General features: G+C 42.0%; 2 protein-coding genes across 6 annotated transcripts in view; one reads left to right on the top strand and one right to left on the bottom strand.

Moving 5' to 3' along the window:
- The window catches only part of LOC111869831 (spermine oxidase), a 534,307-nt gene that overhangs the window by 59,751 nt on the left and 451,820 nt on the right, over window positions 1-22,736 (bottom strand). The window lies entirely within an intron of this gene.
- The window catches only part of LOC111869830 (early growth response protein 1), a 336,968-nt gene continuing 334,248 nt past the window's right edge, over window positions 20,017-22,736 (top strand). The window contains exon 1 of the mRNA XM_023861636.2: window positions 20,017-20,792. The gene's annotated coding sequence lies outside the window, so the exon portion shown is untranslated. The remainder of the gene's footprint in view (window positions 20,793-22,736) is intronic.

Below are 22,736 nucleotides of genomic sequence, written 5' to 3'. Positions count from 1 at the left end.
AGTGGAGCCAGAAGAGACGACCGTTGCTAGAAAACGGCTCGGTAAACACTTTTCCACTGCAACGAATACAAACGCAAGGATAGAAGAATTGTTAGACGCGGTGTTTTCTATGCAGTCCGTGTCGTATGAAATAATATGTAGTGATAGGACAGTAGGCGATTAGTTCTTATCAGAAATACTTCTTTGTTTTACTTATGATTGAAAGACATTAACATGTTAGCCCTGGCAGCGCCATAGCTCAAGCGGTTAGTCCCTGGCTTCCCACCGCGGCGGCCGGGTTCGATCCTGGGTCTGGTCAAGTGGAATTTGTGGTGGACAAAGTGGGGCTGGGGCAGGTTTTCTCCGAGTACTTCGGTTTCCCCTGCCAATTTTAATTCCACCAATTGCTCCACAATCACCCTCACCTATCATCTGGGGCTGGTACAATAGGCCAGAAGCGGCTGCAGTACAAGGGACTTAGTCCGACCCCACTAGCAATAAAAGAAAAACATGTTAGCCCTTGCCAGCGCAGTGTTTCTCGGGTCCAAGCCCTTGCCTCGGACCCGGGGAACACTGCGCTGGCAAGGGCTAACAGCATATACAAAAGACAGACCAGTCCTCTCGTCAGAGAGGGCACCCCACAAAAACAAGACCGTAACTGCCAAATAGTAATAAATTCCTGGTCATGAGCTCCAGATGGGGCTCGACACCAAGACTTACTGACTGAACGTTAGTCGCAATGTGACTTTGACTTTGACTTTGACACTAACAGTAACTTAGTCGGAAGGAAGTGGCCGAGGTTCATTTGAAGATATTATCCCGTCGTTAGCCTGGAGGGACTAAGGAAAACCAAGACAATCAGATTTAGGATAGTCGGTGTCTCGATCAAGATGCGAACCGAGTACCCCCAGATTAAATTTCGGAAGCGGTGCCATCTGGGTCAACTTATTCGGTATTAGTTTTTTTTTGAGCGGGCTTGAATAGGAACATTTCATGCTTTACGCCTCACTACTGAAACCTAGAGGCCATTAAACCTTAAGATGTTAGAAACAATTATTCTATCTTGATTACAGCGACTGTACAAACACAGACTGATGCATCTTAAGGGAAGTGATCGGATGTCCCTTGCGCTTAACATGTGTGACATTAATTCGTTATTGCTGATGTCATCGGGATACGAACAAGTTAATCAGCCACAGTAATTACTTCGATTAAGGGCAAATATGAAATTCTGCAAGACAGGATACATCTGCTCTGAGGTGGATATCGCAAAAAAAAAAGGTACGTATGTACAGGCCTCCTTTGTTGAGAGTTTCCTGTGTTCACAACTCGGGTCTCACTTGGATCACGAAGCTCGTTACAATATGGTACACATGCAGGAGTCTCCAACCTGTGGCCATCTCATGGCTACACTGACGCCAATACAAAATGACCCAAAAAGCCAGTTAATTGGTTAGTAAAATGTACACTGAAATATGTTAGAAATTTATTTGTTACTCACTGAACTGATCGAAATAAGATCTCCCATGTTCAATGCACAACTCACAACGCTCTGATACCGTTCTACAAATTGACGGGTTTAAATTTCTACATTCCTGTTCATACGAGAAAATGATTTAGGTTAACTGAATTTTGGATTTTTTTTTATTGCTAGTGAGGTGGAACTAAGTCCCTTGTACTACGGCCGCTTCTGGCCTATTGTACCAGCCCCGGATGATAGGTGAGGGTGATTGTGGAGCAATTGATGGAATGAAGATTGGCAGGGGAAACCGAAGTACTCGGAGAATATATTCCCCAGCGCCACTTTGTCCACCACAAATCCCACTTAACCAGACCTGGGATCGAACCCGGGCCGCAGCGGTGGGAAGCCAGCGACTAACCGCTTGAGATATGGCGCAGCCATGAATTTCGGGTTACTCTGTAGTTCGAAACCATCACGATTGGTTGGCACGTGAGCTTAAAGTCGAATCAAATACACTGCTCAATCATAACGGTCAACATATAAAAACGAACTCCATGAGAAAATTATGGTCGCTCAGCTGGTTAAGAAATTTCGTCTCATGTATGCAACCCGAAGGCTCATTATCGCTTTCAAAAGAGACAATAACTTGATTGTATTCTACGTTAGCTGAATACAGTGCACATCCTTATATCCTACTTCTTCAAGGTTCAATTTAATGCTATTCCCCCATCTAATCTTAGGTTTTTCAAGTGGCTCTTCGCTTTGGTATTTCCGAATACGATATTGTACCAATTTTAAATTTGGACTAAGAAGTTCCCCTGAAGATGACTGCATAAGCAGTGGAAGCGTATATCATTCCGCAATTACACAGTACTCATCTATCACGGCCCTCTGAATATACGGCATTCCTGATCAGGCAGCACCTTATCACATCCTCGGTCTTTAAGCTCGGGTTTTCATCTTTAATCCAGCAACCTGGCTGATTGTTGGATATCGAATTTAGTTAGCTGGTTCAGTAAGATTTATTTTAATCTTTACGTTTTTAAACATGAAAATTTGGAAGAGAATATTTTCGAAACTGAATAATAGTAGAGATTTTAAGAATGCAGTTTGTTCATTTCAATAGATCTACTTCATATGTTATAAAAAAAAGTTACTCCGAATTGTTACAATTAAACATATGCTTAATAATTTCCAAGTATTTTCACGCCTCCTCAAGACAGATAAGTAGAATCCACGCCAGCTGTGTATTTCTCTTTTCTGTTTAACTGAAAGAAAGAAAATTGCAAAAAAAAAAAAGTTTCATGCACAGCACTAATAAAAGGGCATTATGGGATTGGTGCCCCAGTGGAATTTTCATTTGAGATTTAAATGTGAATCTGACAGTTTCAGAAAGCAACAACTCTGCTCACTTCTTCTAGCAAATTCTTATTTATGGGTTAAGCTGATGACGCTTACAAGATATTTGTTTTCGCGCAAGGACACCTGAATCACCACTGTTGAAATTTGTTTTCTCAGATAAAGTTGATACCTACATAAATATCAAGACAGAGAAGTGTCTTCGAAACAGACCTCCCTGGCTAAGATCCTTGGTTGTATAAACCGCTCAAATCCATGTCCTTTGAGTATTAGGCTATAAAATTCGTGCTACACTCAACTTCTCGTGAAAGAAAACAAGTCATGACGTGGTACTCAAGAACATGTATTTCGTTCTTAACATATCTTTAACTTATCCCCTGTACTAAACAGCCAGGTCATAAAGGTGTGTTCGAGAAGTGAAAGCAAAAAATCGCGCGTTATAAACCTCTGTACTAATTGTGCAGGATTTGAGGTTTTCACAGCGGTAACTATGAAGAATGGCGTCTTCTGGGATGTGGCGCCGTGTAGATCTTGTGTGTACCGACGTTTCGGAGGAATGTATCGCCCCCATTTCAGGGTAGAAAAATCAGCGAGCGAGGAACCAGAGTGAGAAGGTGGCTAGCAGTCTGCCTACTTTCCTAATTAGGCTTATGTGATCTCCTTCCTATCTGTGTATCCCTCCCAACAACTTCTGAAAACTTGACCCAATCTTTATGAAACTTGATATGAATATCATGGCACCTGAGCCAACAACAACGGCGTAATTCATAAAACCTTCTCATCAGTATGTGTTTATATGTGTATGTTACTAGGCAACGGTTGTGTAGGAACGTTACCGCGGCAACTAATACACACTCATCAATATAAGAATTGATGGACCCACTGTTTTATATGCGGTCCGTGCAGTATCAAAGGAAAGAAGGCGATTAATTATTCCCAAAACTTATTGCTCTGTGACGTGTTTTCATTTGCCTTTGCGATGTGATTATCCAAGGAAACATATCGAAGGCAAAATTAATTGTTTCAGGTTTACTTCTGAAACGAAGCAGGCAAAAAGGATATAATCCGCGAAAACTAAAGATGAACTGAAAATTATGTAATGGCCTATGCATGGCTAGGGACATTTCAACGCGGAGAATGAAAAATGGAGAAGCAATGACATTCCTCTTAGAGGAAACACTTGACAGTGTGTTTCAGCGTGGCTACCCCCGGCCGTATTACTACATTACTCAGAACTGTGAATGATAAAAAGGCAAACGTTGCTATTTCTTTATGGCGACTTAGAAAGTTTCTAATCGGAAAATAAAAAATTTTGACGATGAAAGAAAATCTCGTTATTTCAGTCATTAGATAATTTTTCCGCCGGTCACGGTAGTCGAGCGGTCTAAGTCATGTACTGTCTTCGCTCGCTTGGAAACCGGGATCGTGGGTTCGAATCCCATTCAGGGCATGGATGTTTGGAGTCCTACCGAATGTGTAAGATCTAGAAAAACCGAAGTGAACGCAGAAGTTCATGGAGGTAGGCCTAGGCCCACTGGGGCTGTAGTGCCAAGGAAAAGAAAAAAGATAATTTTTCCGGTCGTAAATTAATAGAGTGAATTAGAAACAGGGAACTCAAGACATTGATGCAAATGTTAGAGGATTCACGCGGTTATAAGCATTGAAGAAGCACAGCACTGCAACCCACTTACATACCTGTCAGTTACAGGAAGCCCAATGGAACACACTCCTTCTGTCAACCGGAAGATGCAATACACGTTCAAGTATTGATTGAATTCAGACAGAGATGCAGGTTTTCAAAGCGGGTTCTGAAGAGTATCACCTTCGGGGAATGTGACATCGTGTACTCAGATGTTTACCGACGTTTCGAGTAATGCGGTGTCTCCATCTTCAGGGCGAAGAGTAGCCGAACAAGAAAATAAGTAAACTATTGGGATTATTGGACTTTTTCCATTGTCCGGTATTCTAAAGAACATTAAAGGACACGACGTTTCGAAAAATTAATCTGTTTCCGTCCTCAGGTTAGGGGGCGTGAGACACCCACTCGCTTAGTCATTAGAATTAATTCTTTCTAACGAATGCAACAGGAAGCGCCATAGCTCAAGCGGTTAGTCGCTGGCTTCCCACAACGACGGCCCGGGTTCGATCCCGGGTCTGGTCAATTTGGATTTTTGGTGGACAAAGTGGCGCTGGTGTGGGTTTTCTCCGAGTACTTCGGTTTTTCCTGCCATTCTTTATTCCACCAAATTCTCCATCATCATAATCACCCGGGACAGGAACAATAGGCCAATCAGTGGCCACTCCGCACTAGCGAAATTTAACGAATGCAACAGAGTAGCATGTTTTCACGCTGGTATCTTGCTCGACTTATATTTCGACCCTGAAGATGGAGACGATATGTAACTCCGAAAAGTTGATTGATTTTCAAAGGACTACACGGTGTTATGTCCAAAAAAATGGTAAGTACTCTTCATAAACAGCGCTTTGAGAACCTCAAATTTTATTCAATTGTACCCAATTTGCAATTGTAATACCTGTACTGTGACGTCATAAATATCAAACTTTAAAAAATAACGGGAACAAAATAAACCGTCATAAAAAGAAACGGCGACTGTAAGGCGAACAAACAGATGCGACAGGTGCTGCTCACTCGGGCAGCTGGATAGACTCACCGGACACTCTGTATATCCGATTCGTTTCTATGCATTCAGCCACTACAGTCGACTACGTCATACATCGCGTAGGCAACCTTACGGAAGAAAAGTCCCTGTGGAGACGTATTTGAATTTGCAGCCGTTGTTAGAGTACCGAAGGGCCGCGCCATAGCTCAAGCGGTTAGTCGCTGGCTTCCAACCGCGGCGGGCCGGGTTTGATCCCGGGTCTGGTCAAGTGGGATTTGTGGTGGACAAAGTGGAGCTCAGGCAGGTTTTCTCCAAGTACTTTGGTTTCCACTGCCAATCTTCATTCCACAAACTGCTCCACAATCACCCTCACCTATCATCTGGGGCTGGTACAATAGGCCAGAAGTGGCCGCAGTACAATAAAAAAAAAGGGGTATTCTGGGGGGAAAAAATTCGAAGTCTACCGCATGGCCATCAGTTCCTTTACCAGAACTTAGATGTCTAGAATTCTGTACATTGTGACATGAAGCCGGAATAACAGAGCCAGATTAGACTTTCGCTGCTAGGCAACGACTCGGTAAACAAGTCTTCACGGCATGGTGCTTAATTAATTAAGAACAGGGACAACTTTACATTTTTACCTTTTACAATTAGAAATATGCAGACATCGCAAATCACTGAGGTTACAACTGCGAGGCTTAACCCATTCGGCATCTGTCGTGGTGGAATTTACACACAGAATCAGTCATTAAATTACATGTTAGATTTGAGGTTTTCTCGGCGGTGACTGTTGCACCTGCTCACGTTGGTTCGCTCGCGGATTACTTCTTGTCTTCTACCCTGAAGATGGAGGCGATAGGTTCCTCCGAAACGTCGGTTAACATAAGATCTACACGGCACCATATTCCAGAAGACTGCTTTCTTCATTAAATTACATATTTATTATTGTACTATGCAATTCATGCTAATCTCAGCATGTGATATTTGGAGAAATTATATGACTCAATTTCCTCTCGGAATTTTTGCGAGTTAACGCTAAGTATAATGATCTACATAAAAGTAGCTACGCCGGGGAGAATTAAATGTATGCATACACTTACGATATTTTATAAACGCATTTCATATCATTATTAATAATGAGAATTATGACTAATTGTTTAAAATTCATGTAAGGAAAACACAATTCTCGTTAAGATAAAGCTATCCCAGTTATTGTGGTGGCCCATAGGGTTGTGAGACGTCGAGGTTCCCATATTTTCTCTAGACAATCGGCTCATAGATGGCGGTGAAGTTGTCAGCCTTACGAGCCGGCCGCCCTTTAGCCCCACGAATATTCCTGGTACACATTTCTGTTAGAGCCTGAGTTGACCCCAGGTCCAAAGTGCGGCTGGAAGGATTAAGTCAATTGAAACATCCAATGACCTCAACGGAAATAGAACCTGCAACCATCCGGCTTGTAGGATAGTGCCTCGGTGTCCACTTCCCACAGGAGCAGATGGATTTCTTCGTTCGCGGACTAAAACTTGAGGAATTATATTTACGTTCATTGTGAGCGCATGAGAACAGGTGACAAGGAGAAAATAATTACATAATTCGGAGCTTTATAATTTGTACTCTTCTCCAGATACTATTACGGCCTATAAAATCAAGAACATTCGGGGCATGCAGCCCGCATAGGAGAGGTATGAAACGCATGAAAAGAAAATGTAGGATTTCCTTTTCCTCGCCTTCTACGACTCGCAGGCTTTTAAGGTGGGGTTATTACAGGTTCCATGTATAATTTGTGTGTAGCACGCAACTTTAAAACAGTGCTGAATAACACTGATCAATTATTTAAAAGGGTTTTCAAAGAACTGGATGAATCGAAAATTTCTATTTTAGTTGAATAAAGAATCAAGCATACGTCAGGAAGTTTTTAAAAGTTTTACTTTGACAATATTAATTGGAAAACCTACGCATGCAAGCACGTGGGTCTGGTTTGAAGGTAATGGCTTCCAACTAGACCGAAGAAGAAGAAGAAAAAGAGTTAAGTTATTGCTCTGTCGTTCCTAATTACTGTAGTAAATAGCGTTTTTTCTTCTATCAAACTTCTTTCCCCCCCAAATAATGTGGTCCTTCATGATTAAGCCACAAGAACTGGTCTATAATTATTAGAGACAAATGTTCTACAGTGACGAAAGACCTGAATTAGGTGGATTTAGTAACATTTAATCTTAAGTAATATAGAAATTTACATGTACGGAAGAAGAGGCAGAATTATTTATTTTCAAACAGGACACAGAATGCCCGATGCTATAGGGTCCGGATATTGACAATTATTAAGGCACATACGAAAAGACAAAGATATAATTCCAGAAGCAGCAGTAACGCCCACGGCAAAAGTTTCAGAGACTGGAATAGGCCATGCTATGGTAACTGAAAAGAAAGTGTTGTTCATTCCTTACAACCTATTCAACAACGCTGTTCCTACTTATATTCCTAGCTAGCATACCCATATTATAGACAGCCGGTCAGAGCGACGGCGCTGTCGAAGGTACTACAAACGGTCTTCGTTCGCTCTAACGCTAGGATCGTGGGTTCGAATCCCACTCGAGGTACGGATCTCTGTGTGCGATTATTCTGTGTTTGTGTTGTTCTGTGTGTAGGTAGCGGCCTTGAAATGGGCTGATCCCCCGCCCGAGGAACCCTACGGTCTGTGTATAAGATTAAGAAACTGAAAAAGCAGCCAAGATCCAACAATGGGCTGTAGAGTCATAGACAGATAGATAGATATACATAATAGACATAAAAGTTACTCACGAAAGGTAAAGTTGTTCCTCTGCTTAATTAATTAATTAAGCATCACGCCATGAAGACGCTTGCAGAAGTATACAGCCACTATTCTTGATCTTGGCACTAGATGGAGGTGAGTGGTCAGTTTCATGTCCCGGCCGCTTTAACAGCCCCCGGTGCCCGTTGTATAGGAGGCAGGGTGGGCCCCAGAGCCGGTCTGGACGCTGTGAAATCAAGGAAAATTTGTAACCCTGCCTAGAATTGAAGCCTCGCAGTCCAGCCTTGAGAGCCTCAAATTTCATAAAATGAGAAGTCATTAAGAGGGAAGCATATAGGATACTGCGGGAAAACCAGAAGAAATTAGCCCATTACAAAAAGACCAAGACGTAGTTGGGTGGATAATATTTAAATGGATCTTACAGAATTAGAATACGGTGGTATGGACTGGATCCATCTGGCTCAGGATAGGAGCCATTGGAGGGCTCTTGCGAACACGGCAACGAATTTTCGGGCTCCATAAAAAGTTGGAAAGTTTTTAAGTAGCGGCACAGGACTCAGCTTCATTAAGTTAGAGAAATCATTAATAGGTCAACGTTCCAGTAAGACCTTACAACACGCACCTGTCTACCACCTACTTATTTCCCTACCCTTCTACCCACCAACCATCCCTCCAACTATCCGCCTGTCCAGACGTCTGCTCCTCCACGCATCCAACCACTCGTCCACGGGCATGATATCTTATTGTCTAGTTTCGGAGGAAGATACTGCCCGAGTGTTCAGGATAAAATTTATCAGCAATTATACCACGAAGTTGGCGGCAGCTTACTTCTCCAAATGTTAGTACGCCTGAAGATGGCGACAGCTTACTTCTCCAAATGTTAGTACCCCTGAACATGGCGACAGCTTACTTCTCCAAATGTTAGTAACCCTGAACATGGAGACAGCTTACTTCTCCGAATGTTAGTAACCCTGAAGATGGCAACAGCTTACTTCTCCAAATGTTAGTACCCCTGAAGATGGCGACAGCTCACTTCTCCGAAAGTTAGTACCCCTGAAGATGGCGACAGCTCACTTTTCCAAATGTTAGTACCCCTGAAGATGGCGACAGTTTACTTCTCCGAATGTTAGTACCCCTGAAGATGGCGACAGCTCACTTCTCTGAATGTTAGTACCCCTGAAGATGGCGACAGCTTACTTCTCCAAATGTTAGTACCCCTGAAGATGGCGACAGCTCACTTCTCCGAATGTTAGTACCCCTGAAGATGGCGACAGCTCACTTTTCCAAATGTTAGTACCCCTGAAGATGGCGACAGCTTACTTCTCCGAATGTTAGTACCCCTGAAGATGGCGACAGCTTACTTCTGCAAATGTTAGTACCCCTGAAGATGACGACAGTGTTGACACTAGTACGCACTCTTTGGCTTGGTTATGATTTTGTACCTTATTTATATTTCGGTTTTTATTACTACTCGGCTTTACGCTATCGTTTGTAGATTTCCTTTTTTTTTTACGGTTCCTTGCAGTGGTAAATTGTGCCCTAGTTCCCGTACCGAGTAAATGCAATGAAGCAACTTGCGTTCTGGCATCAATAAATATTCCCAGACTTCACTGCGGGCAATCTGTCTTTAGCTGTCACTTCCAGGAGCAATGGTGCTGCAATATCTTTGTGGGGCATTAAGATAACTATCATTATGTTTATCATAATGTTCTTCAATGCAACGCACTGATAAGACTTGACGGTTTCAGGTAGAGAATGAAGCCAGAAAAGAATATACCAGAGGCAGCATTTAGACAAAGAAATGGGAGTTGTAAACCGGAAAATATCAGTTCAAGAAAATGTCTGGTTCCTGGAATGTCCCTGTTCTCAGCTGTTATTAGTGTACTTCTATTTAGGGGCGGCTCAAGTCCTGGCTCTCCAGTGATGTTACCTAATCCTACAGCTGAGAATCGGGATGTCTCCCCGAAATCAGGTTAGAATACTGTCACATGTAAGAGGGTTGTCGCTTTAGTATCTCAGATAAGTGTCATGATGAACAATCAGAATAGCCAGTATCCGCAATGAGAATCGAACTCGGGACCATTCAGTTATGACGCTAACCACCGAGACAGTTTATATAGGATATACTATTTAGTATGCGTCCAAAACCGCAGTCACGTGATTCAGAAGATGTTCCCTTCATGTAAAGGACACTCCCAAATTTCCTCGTGACATTTGTTGCTAGGCTGCTATGGTCGGCAGTTGCGCAGAAGCTCTGTAGGTGCGAGCATTGTGTATTCACGAGCGATGTGTTCAATCTCTGCAATTATTGTACATATAAATCGTCTGCTACTGCTCGTAGAGCATTTAGCAATGCGTACCCTGAGAGAGATGCGACAGATAAGACAGAAATATTGTGCACGCTCTTGTAGCTCGGGCCGCATTCTAAACGGAACACCCTGTATTAGGATCTGAACAATATACATGTTCCCTTGTATGTCGCCCACACCTGTTGCTAGTTGCCGCTCGTTGTGTTACGTCATATCCTGTCGAGTAAATCGCGTGGTTGCTCTAAATGCTGCTTCTACCGCATCAACCCCGTCAGAGTTAAAAACTTTCGAGTAATCATACAAACCAACGAGTAAAATTATCGGTTTGATTTGCTTGATAAATGCTTGCAATACAAATCTATTTTCTGCCTAAAGGCCTATCTACACAGCACAAAAACCATACTGTATTCGGCTGTACACATGGGCTCGACCAGGATAATTTCCTGGGGGGCACTCAGTTTTCCATAGGGAGTAGGGGACACCTTGAAAATTTGTTTACAGACTTAACGTTTAACCAGTTTAAGATTATTTTTGCTAATCACTATGGTGTATTCAAGAAAGATTTTTTCAAATAATTTTAATTTTCTTTGGTATTAGTATTTTGAATGGTCCACGCGGTAGCGTAGTTGGTTGAGGCACTATGCTACAAGCCGGAAGGTCGCGGGTTCAAGTCCCGATGAGGTCATTGGATTTTTTTCAATTGACCTAATCCTTCCAGTCGCACTATGGACCTGGGGTCGACTCAGCCTATAACAGAAATGAGTACCAGGAATTAATTAAATAATTTTCTTGGGGAGTAAAGAGCGGCTGGCGCGTAATGCTGACAACCTTATCGCCATCTTTGAGCCGATCGTCTAGATAATGTGGGAGCCTCAACGTCTCACAACTCTATGGGCCTTCACGGCCTGTTATAGCTTTACTTTTTACTTTTTAATTACTATTTGAATGCTTTTGGTATAATCTTTATAAATTTCGATTCTTTTCTTCTAAATTTACGGGATGAGGCAAATGTTAGGTTTGCATCCCCCGCCAATGCCCATGGATGTACATCTTCACTCTGAAGACATTCCGTTCAAATCTCGAACATGTAGATTATTTAAACGAAACTGGTATATATTAATGATTTCTCCATTCGTGCTACATATTCGCCTCATCGCAATCGCCTTATTTGCGTAACTTCAAGTTGGTAGATGAAGCACATTTACAACTGACTTCTGAGACAGAGTTAAGGTTATCGGGACAGTGATTATGAAAAGTACTATCTTGTGGGTTGTGACGACATGTAGTCTGGTAGAACTTTACAGACCTTTCGGAAAAACGTTCTGCTGGGTATCGCTCTATGCATTCTCATTACTTGGTTTACTCTTGAGTATGACCATGAGGGGTGAGCCATAAAACTTGAACTAGCACTGCGACCTACAATGATCTATTGTGCTTCCCCCTTGGATTAACCCTTTATTAATAGTGCACTTCGAATGAAATGTAGGACTTCATTTATGGGGGCGTCATAAAGGTCACTTGTTTCCATGAAGAACTGACCCAGATGGCCATATCTTAGGTAAGCAATAGCCTCACAATCACATAAGATGTGTGTGGCTGATTCATCTTCTTGTAGGCACCTTTCACAAGTTGGGTCGCCTGTCATTCCCAGTTTCAAAAGGTGCCCTTTTAGGAGGCAGTGTCCAGTAAATAGTCCTACCACCCATCTTAGTTGATCTCTGTTTAATTTTAACAGGTCTCTCCTTCTTTTGGCAGAGGATCCTGATATAAATCCTTTTGCCTGTTTGAGTTAACTTGTGGATTCCCAGTGTTTTTGTTGTTGTTGTTGTTGTTGTAATTTCTGTTAGTCCAGTCCCTAATCGCTTTTTTGGCAACTCCAATTGAGATGCAGCGAGCTGGTTCAGGTCCTGTGAACGGCTGTTCAGATCCTGTTCCTGCCAGCTGATCTGCGGTTTCATTCCCAGCAATAGTCTCCAATTGAGGTGCCGCAAGCTGGTTCAGGTCCTGTGAACGGCTGTTCAGATCCTGTTCCTGCCAGCTGATCTGCGGTTTCATTCCCAGCAATAGTCTCCAATTGAGGTGCCGCAAGCTGGTTCAGGTCCTGTGAACGGCTGTTCAGATCCTGTTCCTGCCAGCTGACCTGCGGTGGTTCACTCTTAGTGAATATGAAAGCAGTTCATTTCTCCAGCCAACGTCTGACAGGCTGCAGTCCCTATATCATACAAGACAATATTTTCCAATGTCACTTCAGTGAGAAGCTCAGATTCTGAGAGAAACAGGGTTATAGGCCTATAGTGTATTTATCTATTCCATCTATGAACAGACTCATAAACTAAACGTCCTACGGGTAATATAAGAATATAAAACGAAGAGTCTTTGGGTTTAACATCCTGCAGATCGGCGAGAGCCCGAAATTTCGTAGAAAGACATCGCTTCCAATTCAGTGCACCCGCCGAACTTTTCCCAGCCTGCCGTGTCTTCACCAGCTATTTCCTGGCAACGGCTTCTAAGAGTGGAGATTCTTCAGCTTCACACGCTCAAATCCTCTTTCCATAGAATCCCGTACAGAACTGAATCGGTTGCCGCTGCTCTCTTCCTCGGTACAGACCACGTTTCCAACAGTACCTCAAATGTTGGAAGTAGATTCGTTGCGCAGGAACGGCCATGGTATATACACCCATCTCGGGGTCGTTGCATAGCAACGTCTCTACACGCTACAATACGTTGATTAAATAATGAATTAGAAAAAGTTTGGAAAGAAAAAGGCAGTTCTTGCGTTATTCATTTGTCTTTCTAAACATGATTTAAATGTAATTAATTTTTGAATGTAAAGGAACGTTTTACAGATTACTGTATGTGTAGACAGGCTGTAAAGCTCTTATTGAGGTATAACCTTGGAGTTTGCCTGGAAATTTGATCCGGGCTTCTCCAGAATACAACTCTGGAGCGTCACCAGTAAGCAAGCCTGCCCTGTAATTTCGATGTAGGCTTAGTTATTTTATTCTACCGTCAGAGGGCAGTTGCGTGTGGGAATACAAAATGTCGGATGAAGATAAAAAGAATGAAGCATCGACATGATAGACGTCACTAATGCATGTATTTTACCGTCGATCTAATCGATGTTGGCATTACAAGGGTTAAAATGCCGTCATGTGTTTCCTTTTCTGCCACTTTCGTTTCATCAGAAGCTGTTATCACTGTCACAATACGTCTCACGGGGGTTGCAAAATCCGTGGGCACGTTTACGTGCTGGGCCGTGGGTTCGGCTGGCTCAGTGACAATACTGAATACCTGAATTTTTATTCAGTAAAAAGTTATCTCGGTATCTAAGTATAAAGCCATGAACAGGCATCGCAGATGCGTAGGTAAGACTCCACTCATTCTCGAACTTGATAATAAATATCGATGATCATTGAGCTTCACGCTCCGATCGACTTAGTATTAAATACTCAGTGAATAAGGGACCGGGTGGGCCCTGAAATAGTCTCGTATGTAGTGAAAAAGGGAAAATTCCGTGAGCTTCTGGGTATCGAACCATGGTTACCTAGACTAGTTAGTTATTAGAGAGGGTGGGTTTCCCCATGCACTTAGACCTGTAGTGGTCCATTGTGCTTCCCTCTATGATTTCTACTAGCCTCTATATCCTGCCGGTATTGGTGCTTACCGTCAGTCCCGCCCAGGCAGCGAGACCGGCTCTACTGGCTGAGAGTTATTTATAATGCTTCCCCCATCTACCGGAGGTATTAGTGACTGCTGTCGGGCGGCAAATGTCCGCAATTTTGCTCAGTGACCTCCTTTGGAGGTATGAGGTTCTTTTACGTGCCGTAAAGCCACGGCTTAAGGTCCCTCCCGGAGGACTTGTTCCCTGAATTTTTCCGCCCTTAAAAATTCGACGACCTCCGCCGGGTATTTGAACCCGCGTACTACGAGTCATGAGGTGGGAACGTTACCTCTAGACTACGGAGGCCGCTTTACCTAGACTACCTCAGTTATTCCATTCACTGAGTGTTTTCATTTCGTTTTCATTTACATGAGATTTGATTTTCATTTAGTCAGCGGGGCACGCGGTAGCGTAGTTGGTTGAGGCACTATGCTACAAACCGGAAAGTAGCGGGTTCGAGTCCCAATGAGGAGTTTTTTTAATTGATGTAATCCTTCCAGCCGCACTATTGCCCTGGGGTCGACGCAGCCTCTAACAGAAATGAGTACCAGGAATCTTCCTGGGGGTAAAGGCATCCGGCGCGTAAGGCTGACAATCTTACCGCCAACTGAACCTCGACGTCTCACAATCCTATGGGTCTTCATGGCCTGTTGCAGGGATGGTTTGTGTAGTTTACAGAAAAAAATAGAACCCTAATTGCGCTTAAGTTAATAATGATATTCAGGACTGGAATTACTGGCGTTTGTAGACCACCTGAAAATCACTGATCTGTGTAGGTTGTGACATATCATGCGGAAGCTAAACGGTAAAGTCCCAGTTTCCTTTTCAAATCGTACAGCGCTCTCGATAAATGAATCAGATGTACAGTTAATCGATCATCCAATCAGGAGGCATAATTCCATTGTGATGAACAGTACCTCGCCATTATTGTCATATCTGAAAGCATATGTAGCAGTGTCCGTCCTCTTTTAAGATTGCTATCTTGGGGGATGGGGTGTTGTTTAATGTGGCAGACGTTTACCGACGTTTCGAAGGCACATCAGTAAACTTTTACTAGACTATTCTGCGTCACATCCCAGAAGACAATAAGCTTTGAAGTTACCGGCGTGAAATCCTCAAATTATATCTCGCCTACCCTCGTACAGACCCATCAGTAATAGTACAGGGTGATTCATATAGAACCGGCCCGACGAAATGAGCTGTAATATAAAATATACCATACAGATATTAAAGTAATTTACACATATCTTATCTTGGATTGTGTGCCGTGATCAGACCAGGTGTTGAAAGTGTCCGCCGTTTTCAAGTAGGCATTAGAAACACTCGCTGTTCAACAGTGAACTCCATGACTGACGCCTGCGCACTGCAGACACGTTTCGGGATTGTCCTTGACCTTGCAGCATAAGGGCTGCCACTTGCCGGATCATGCGCACACCATTCGACTCAGCACGGCCCACGGATTATTATGTCTTCTATGCATCACCTGCGGAATTATTAGCAAATTCATCGGGCCGGTTCTATAAGATTCACCCTGAAAATGTGCCGTTAGAGTCACAAGGTAAGGCTTTAAAGTAAGGGATGCAAGAAAGGTAAAGCTACCCCTGAAACAGGCCATGGAGGCCCATAGGGTTGCGAGACGTCGAGGCTCTCACATTTTCTAGACAATCGGCTCACAGATGGCCGTAAGGTTGTCAGCCGTATGCGCCGGCTGCCTTTTACCTCCTAGGAAGATTCCTGGTACTCATTTCTGTTAGAGGCTGATTCGACACTAGGGCCATAGTGCGTCTGGAAGGATTAGGTCTATTAAAAAATATAACATCGGGATTCCATCCCGCGACCTTGCGGCTTGTAGCATAGTGCCTCAACCAACTATGCTACCGCGTGCCCCTTTAGTTTGTAATGCAATAAGTCTTAAAAATGACGGAAGTCTATTAAAATATATTTTTATGTTATATTTAGCAACATAATATGGGGGGGGGGAGTTAGGCTATCTATATTTATATTTTCCGTTTGGTGGTGACAAATAATGACCTCTGGAGCTCTATACGTATAATTTTTTATGGAGCTGGAATGTAAACATGCCTACGAACTTTGCTTAAAACTGTTTTTTGTATGTTAACGATTACAGATATGGAGACAGTGCGAAACTTCGGCATAGATTTGAAGTAATCCGAACTTGCAATGTAATTACGTACAGAAATAGATCAGAAATTGTATAATTATTACCTGACAGTTCGTAAGGACTGGAGCATTTGGAGGAAAGTGGGTGTCCTGACGTGTTCCCAGAACAGATACACTGCACTGTTACATTTCATTAATTCGATAACACGTGGTGTAGGTTAGAAGGATGAAGCTGAAGGTTGCTTAAAGGTGAATTAACAAGAAAGAAACAAGGAAATGAAGAAAGAGGCAAAGAATAGTCTAAAGGAGAAAACAGAGGAAAAGAGCAGAGTAAAGTAAATAAAAGAAAGCATGATTAGAGGAATGGGCTGACTACGTTACCACGGAAACGAAATCCACTGTTGCTCAGTTGGACATTGTTGGTTTCTGAATACCGAACAAAAATGAATTCCGTTTCACCGGTAAAGTCGATTTAGAAAAAAAAAATCAATTTTTTGGGACCCCCAGAGCACGCATCATTAGTTGCCTCAAAATGCCGCCGGTTTAGCTTTATTTAAGGCTATGTATGGTCTTCATAACTTTCGAAATCTAATCAATATAGCTAGATAAGTTTTGCATAAAATAGCCATTTTGTGCACTGATGCTCATTTGAAAGACACCTGTTCTTGGAGTTGGAATGTTAGTGTTCATCAGGCACCTATCTGCAATGGATGAACTCTTAAATATACACGTAGAATATGAATAAATTAGTTCAACCGTTCAGGCGCTGTCGAAGGGTACATACATCCGTCCGTCCGTCCATCCGTCCCTTCCATAAGCGGCCTCTGTAGTCTAGAGGTAACGTTCCCACCTCATGACTCAAGGTACGCGGGTTCAAACCCGGCGGAGGTCGTGGAATTTTTAAGGGCGGAAGAATTCAGGGAACAAGTCCTCCGGGAGGGACTTTAAGCCGTGGGTCCCGTGTCGTAGCTTTACGGCACGTAAAAGAACCTCATATCTCCAAAGGAGGTCACNTTTCCCGCCCAAGTAGTTTCCAATGCCTCTAGTAGATGGGGGAAATATCAGGTACCGACGGCCGACCTCGTTGGCTGAACGGGGCTGATAGCACGCACCAGTACCCGTAGGGTATGGCGACAGTATAAATTAAAGGGGGACGCACAATGGACCAATAAGTGGTCTAAGTGCATGGGGGAACCCATCCCCTCTAATAATAATAATAATAATAATACCCATCCATCCATCCATCCAACCATCCATGAATCTAACAGTATATACACGTACTTAAATTCATGCGCACACAGAGAGGCAAGCAGATGGAATTTACACACAAGGAGGATCTCGATAGGAGCGCGTCATTAGACACTGTACTGACCCATGAGTGTCCGTCCGAGGCTTCATACATTGTATCTAAGCAACTTTTCATTATGAACTTTCCATCCATACCAAGAGTCATTTTCCCTTGAGGTTTTCTTAGCAACACTTTGGAACATTTCTCATGATGTAGAATGCTATCTTCTGGGCTGTCACACATACTTACCGATGTTTCGGAAGAACGTGTTGCCTCAGTGTTCTATATCTAAGACTATTCTACTCAAAATCGAGGCAGAACGTGGATATTTATCCATGTTCTAGAAGAACACATGTAAGCATCTATTTTTCTTATTGCTAGTGGGGTGCGACTAAGTCCCTTGTACTGCGGCCACTTCTGGACTATTGTACCAGCCCCAGATGATAGGCGAGGGTGATTGTGGAGCAATTGGTGGAATGAAGATTGGCAGGGGAAACCGAAGTACTCGGAGAAAACCTGCCCCACCGCAACTTTGTCCACCACAAATCCCATTTGACCAGACCCGGGATCGAAGCGGTGGGAAGCCAGCAACTAACTAACCGCTTGGGCTATGGTGCGGCCTAGGTAAGCATCTATCACGGTACAAGTCTCCAGATACCTAGGAGAACCTCAAAATCTCACATTTCTCACATTCTCAATTCGTGCTACATGCTACTGCCACCTTTCATTTAATGACCCTAATACTATTAGATAAAGTATACAGATTGTGAAGTTTCAAATAGTGTGAATTTATCCGTTGTCTGTCACAGGCTTCTTCCTAGTAATTCACACGTTTTTCAAATCGTTTCGTATCGAATGCTTTAAGATTTTGTATGTGAAATGTCCCCGAAGCTGGACGAAAAGTTCCGATTTGACGACACCCACTCCAGGCAAGTCCCACGTCTGCTGTAGCCGGGCAGATGGCTTCAGCTCAACCAGTTTGCCCGACCGCCCTCAGAGGCTACGTCGCGCCACGCCAGTGCCCGTTCCGACCTTCACAAGCGCCAAGTTCGAAAAGGTTATCGAGATTGCCACGTCAGATCTGTTTCTTTTTCTAATTCCGTCTAACAGTCGCCCCGTGTTCATTCTACTGTTCCGTTTCCTGACATTTAACAGAAATGCGGTTCCGATGACGTCATTACTAAGCGAGACTGCAATAATGAATAAGGTAACACAGTATTATTAGGAAGAAAAAGTATGTTGTAACTGTGAATGCTTGCTTAAAATCTGAAAGTTCAGTTTGGTGAAATACGTTTGGAATTCAACTTCTTTTTTCCTTTCTGTTCCCTTTTAAGAATTTATCTGGGTTCATTACATGTTAATAGGAGGTACTTGGGACTTTATTTCCAAAACAATACCTATGTATTTGCTACACAGAAAAGTCCTTTTGCTATTCTTGATGAAGTTGGTGGTGAAGCACGTTGGATCCAAATTTACAGTGTCTTAGCATCGTGTATTAATTGCAACGGTAACAGTTTTGAATTATTTAGCGAGGTTAACAATTCTTAATTACCTTGAGAGATTCAGACAAAACTGAAATATTACCTGAAAGCTTCGAAATTCCACACCTACAAATTTTATATGTTTCTTTATGCTAAATCCTATGGACTCCTTTTATTATAACGAATACAAATTCCGTTTTTTTACAAAATATTAAAAAGATGAAATTTGAAACCAGAGGTTCGTAACAGATATGCAAGAATAAACAGGCCTACGTAAAAAATAAAAGGATTCTGTTTCTGATTGATGTGTTTAATTTATCGCTAATACATTTATGAAAGTGACTCTGTCCATAAAGGTTTAGAATGCATAAGAGTTCCACAACAGATGTATATATTAGTCGACATAATGAACTGAAATCTGCAAAGTACCCCCAGTTTTAGGGACATAACGTTGTAAATGTGTCCTACATACTAACTTCAATAAAGGTCTGTGAAATATCATTTAAAATGACGCTGAATTTATATTTGCACATTTTAAAAAAATTACATACATATTGTATTCGTAGTTTAAAGCCATATATATGATACATAAATAATTATACACTATGGATACAATTAACTTTTTATGGTTTCAAATATTTTTGTGCACCTATAATATTTTAATTAGTCATAAGCCTCTATACGAAATCCAAAACCATTCTACTTCAGGAAATAATGTAATAATTATAATAGTTACTACAATATATAACATAGTAATGGTTGCTACGACAATCTTTGGACAAGTGAATCATAATCCCCTCCCAGACGCGTAAAACCTAAATGCTTGGCAGTGCCGCGTGGAGCGCGTCAGTCGAACAGAAGACGATCAGAATAACACCTGAACGATTTTAAATGGTGGATGCGATTGTTATTAATATTAACGTGTACATCGTTTTAAGTTGAGATGGCAAAACTAAAGTGTTTATTACTGATTCGGTTAATATTTTTCCTAGAACCTAGATCCGTAAGAATGAATATCAGTGATATATCTCATTAGTAATTTTGGTGAAAGTCGTCCAACTTATGATATGTTACAGTGTGACGTAAATCTGTTTCTAGTGATTCTAAACATTATATGTAATCATTTTAATTGACATAAGATTGCCATTCATAATATAGTTACTGGTTGTTTCATATCTAATATTAATATCCATACTTTAAGGAACACATAAGTAATTCTCCTTGTGATAAAACAGTGCGTAAACGGAGAAACATATACCTGTGTATCAAACTTAACCTCATTTCCTGAAATTAACTGTGTATTGTGGACAACTGAATTTCGTATTTAGTGTGTAGCTCCGCGTCTCTTATACTACAGACGGTACTGTTCAGTGTAATCGGTCGAGTGAACTGCTAACATTGTGGAGTGACAAGATTCATTTACAATACAATAAGTGTAAGTCATTGTACAGTTCTGTGTTGTAGCGACTGCGCTGTAGGTACTCTGGTGGTATGAGCTGAACATGTCACGTCTCTTTTCGTCGCGTTCCCTTCACGTGTGTTCAATAAATGTTACTGATCAAGTCACGAACCCGGGAGAACTGTTTGAGAGAATTGCTGTACAGCAGAAAGCAGTCGTGACAGATGTTTGTCACGTGAGTTCTTCGGAAAGTGGTACAAGTAGGTGGACTGAAGGAGAACGTACTTGAAGAAGAAGAATAAAAAGGAAGAGACTTTTGCCTGGTGACCTAAACACTAAGATGTAAGTAGAAAATAATCATATCCTTTTATAGCGTACTTGTGGGTGCTGTATATGTTGTATTTGTTTCCACCGTTGATTTTCGAAAAAAAAAAAGTACTAGAAGACGCCATAACGGAAATATAAAAGTCAAGAACAGAACCAGAATAACAAGACTGACTTAAAATAATCTTACTTACTTACTCATGGAGCTGAGCCCTTCTGGAGGAGCCACCAATTCTGCAGCTACTCAAGAATTTCCCAGCATTTTATGGAACCCGAAAGTTCATTACCGTGTTCACAAGAGCCCTCCACTGGTCCATAGCCTAAGCCAGATCTATCCAATCCATACCATCCCATGCTATCTCTCTAAGATCCATTCTAATATTGTTCACCCATCTACGCCTTGGTCTTCTCTGTGGTCTCTTCCCTTCTGGCTTTCCCACCAATATCCTATTAATCCGTTATACAGATGTACGTAACAATTTACATTATACAAAGTACTACATGAAGTGCTGCCAATCAAACAAACAAAAATTGATGTTCGCAGGAAGAGGCAATTATCCCGTAGAGGTCATTCAGGCTGGATGAAACGATGACGATCAAATTTTAAGAATTTTGTCTAGAGTTACTGAAGTATCAGATACTTTCTGCTCAAATTAGAACATGAATAAAGAAAACATGTTCTGTTATGATTGGCTTCTATAAGATTCACTCTTAGGGCCACTGGATGGCTAGCTTTAATGTGGATCTTAGAGAAGCAGATTGTGAAGGTAGGATATGGATTGAACTGGCCCAAAATACTGCTGCATGAGTGTACGTATGCAGTTTATAGAGTTTATAGAGTGCTTTATGGCTTTGAGTATACGCTGCATTACATAGATGTGAATTAAAAACGAGGCAATCGCCCTGTGCTATTTTGTATATAGGCCTACTGGCCTCCGTTCTAACACTATTAGGCCTGCTACCTACATAATGCGGAGCCTGCCTTTTTATTCCAAATAGTCTTATACAGGGTTATCCATAAGTCCGTGAAACATTTTAAAATTTACAACAAATGAACTATACATCGGATCATGGTAATTCTTACGCCGATAGAGAATGAATCTCTCCAAGTCCTTTTGAAGGCCGCCATTACCTGCTAATCTCATGGATCTTCGCAACCGTATCACCGCTGCTGCGGCTCTGGCCAACCGTGATATGCTGACATGGGTGTGGGACGAAATGGATTATCGCAAAGATGTCTGCCGTAACAGCAAAGCTGGACATATTCAGCATCTGTGAACTATGTAAAAAAAAACTTGGCGAGTATATCTCTGTTTCAGTGTAATCAAATTTGGTATCCGTTGCGTAGTTTATTTATTATAAATTTTCAAAATGATTCACGGACTTACGAATAACCCTGTATTTGACTTCGATGTGCAACCCCGTGTATAGACACCGTGCGACAGTTACAGATGGATCAAGTTACAATCAACAGGTAAAAGCCATGTTTATAAACTATCCGTTAAATCAATTTAACAGCATTTACTTTCCTCGTATTCTTTACCTAGGTAGATAACCAGACTACGCAGTTCTCTAGAACTTCCAGACATAACAAAGTCATTAGACACTGACACAGAGCAACACTGTCGATCACAATGACCACGCGGTCTAAGGCATGGATTGTCTTTGTCCGCTCGAACGCTGGGATCGTGATTTCTAATCCCACTCAAGGCATGGATGTCTGTATGTGTTTATTCTGTTTGTGTTGTTCTGTGTGTAGGTAGAAGCCTTGCGACTGCCTGATCCCCCGTCCAAGGGGTCCTACCTAATGTGTATAGGATCAAGAAACTGAAAAAGCGGCAAGGGCCCAACAAAGGGCTGTAGAACAATAATAATAATAATAATAATAATTCAATTCAATTCAATTCTTTAGTATTTATGTGCTGAGCCAACAGCCCTAAGGCTGTTAATATAACAGCTCTT

Source organism: Cryptotermes secundus, unplaced genomic scaffold, assembly GCF_002891405.2.
Source record: "Cryptotermes secundus unplaced genomic scaffold, Csec_1.0 scaffold286, whole genome shotgun sequence".
Classification (NCBI taxonomy): domain Eukaryota; kingdom Metazoa; phylum Arthropoda; class Insecta; order Blattodea; family Kalotermitidae; genus Cryptotermes; species Cryptotermes secundus.
Note: the sequence above shows the minus strand (reverse complement) of the source record. Positions and strands in the feature narration are given on the sequence as shown.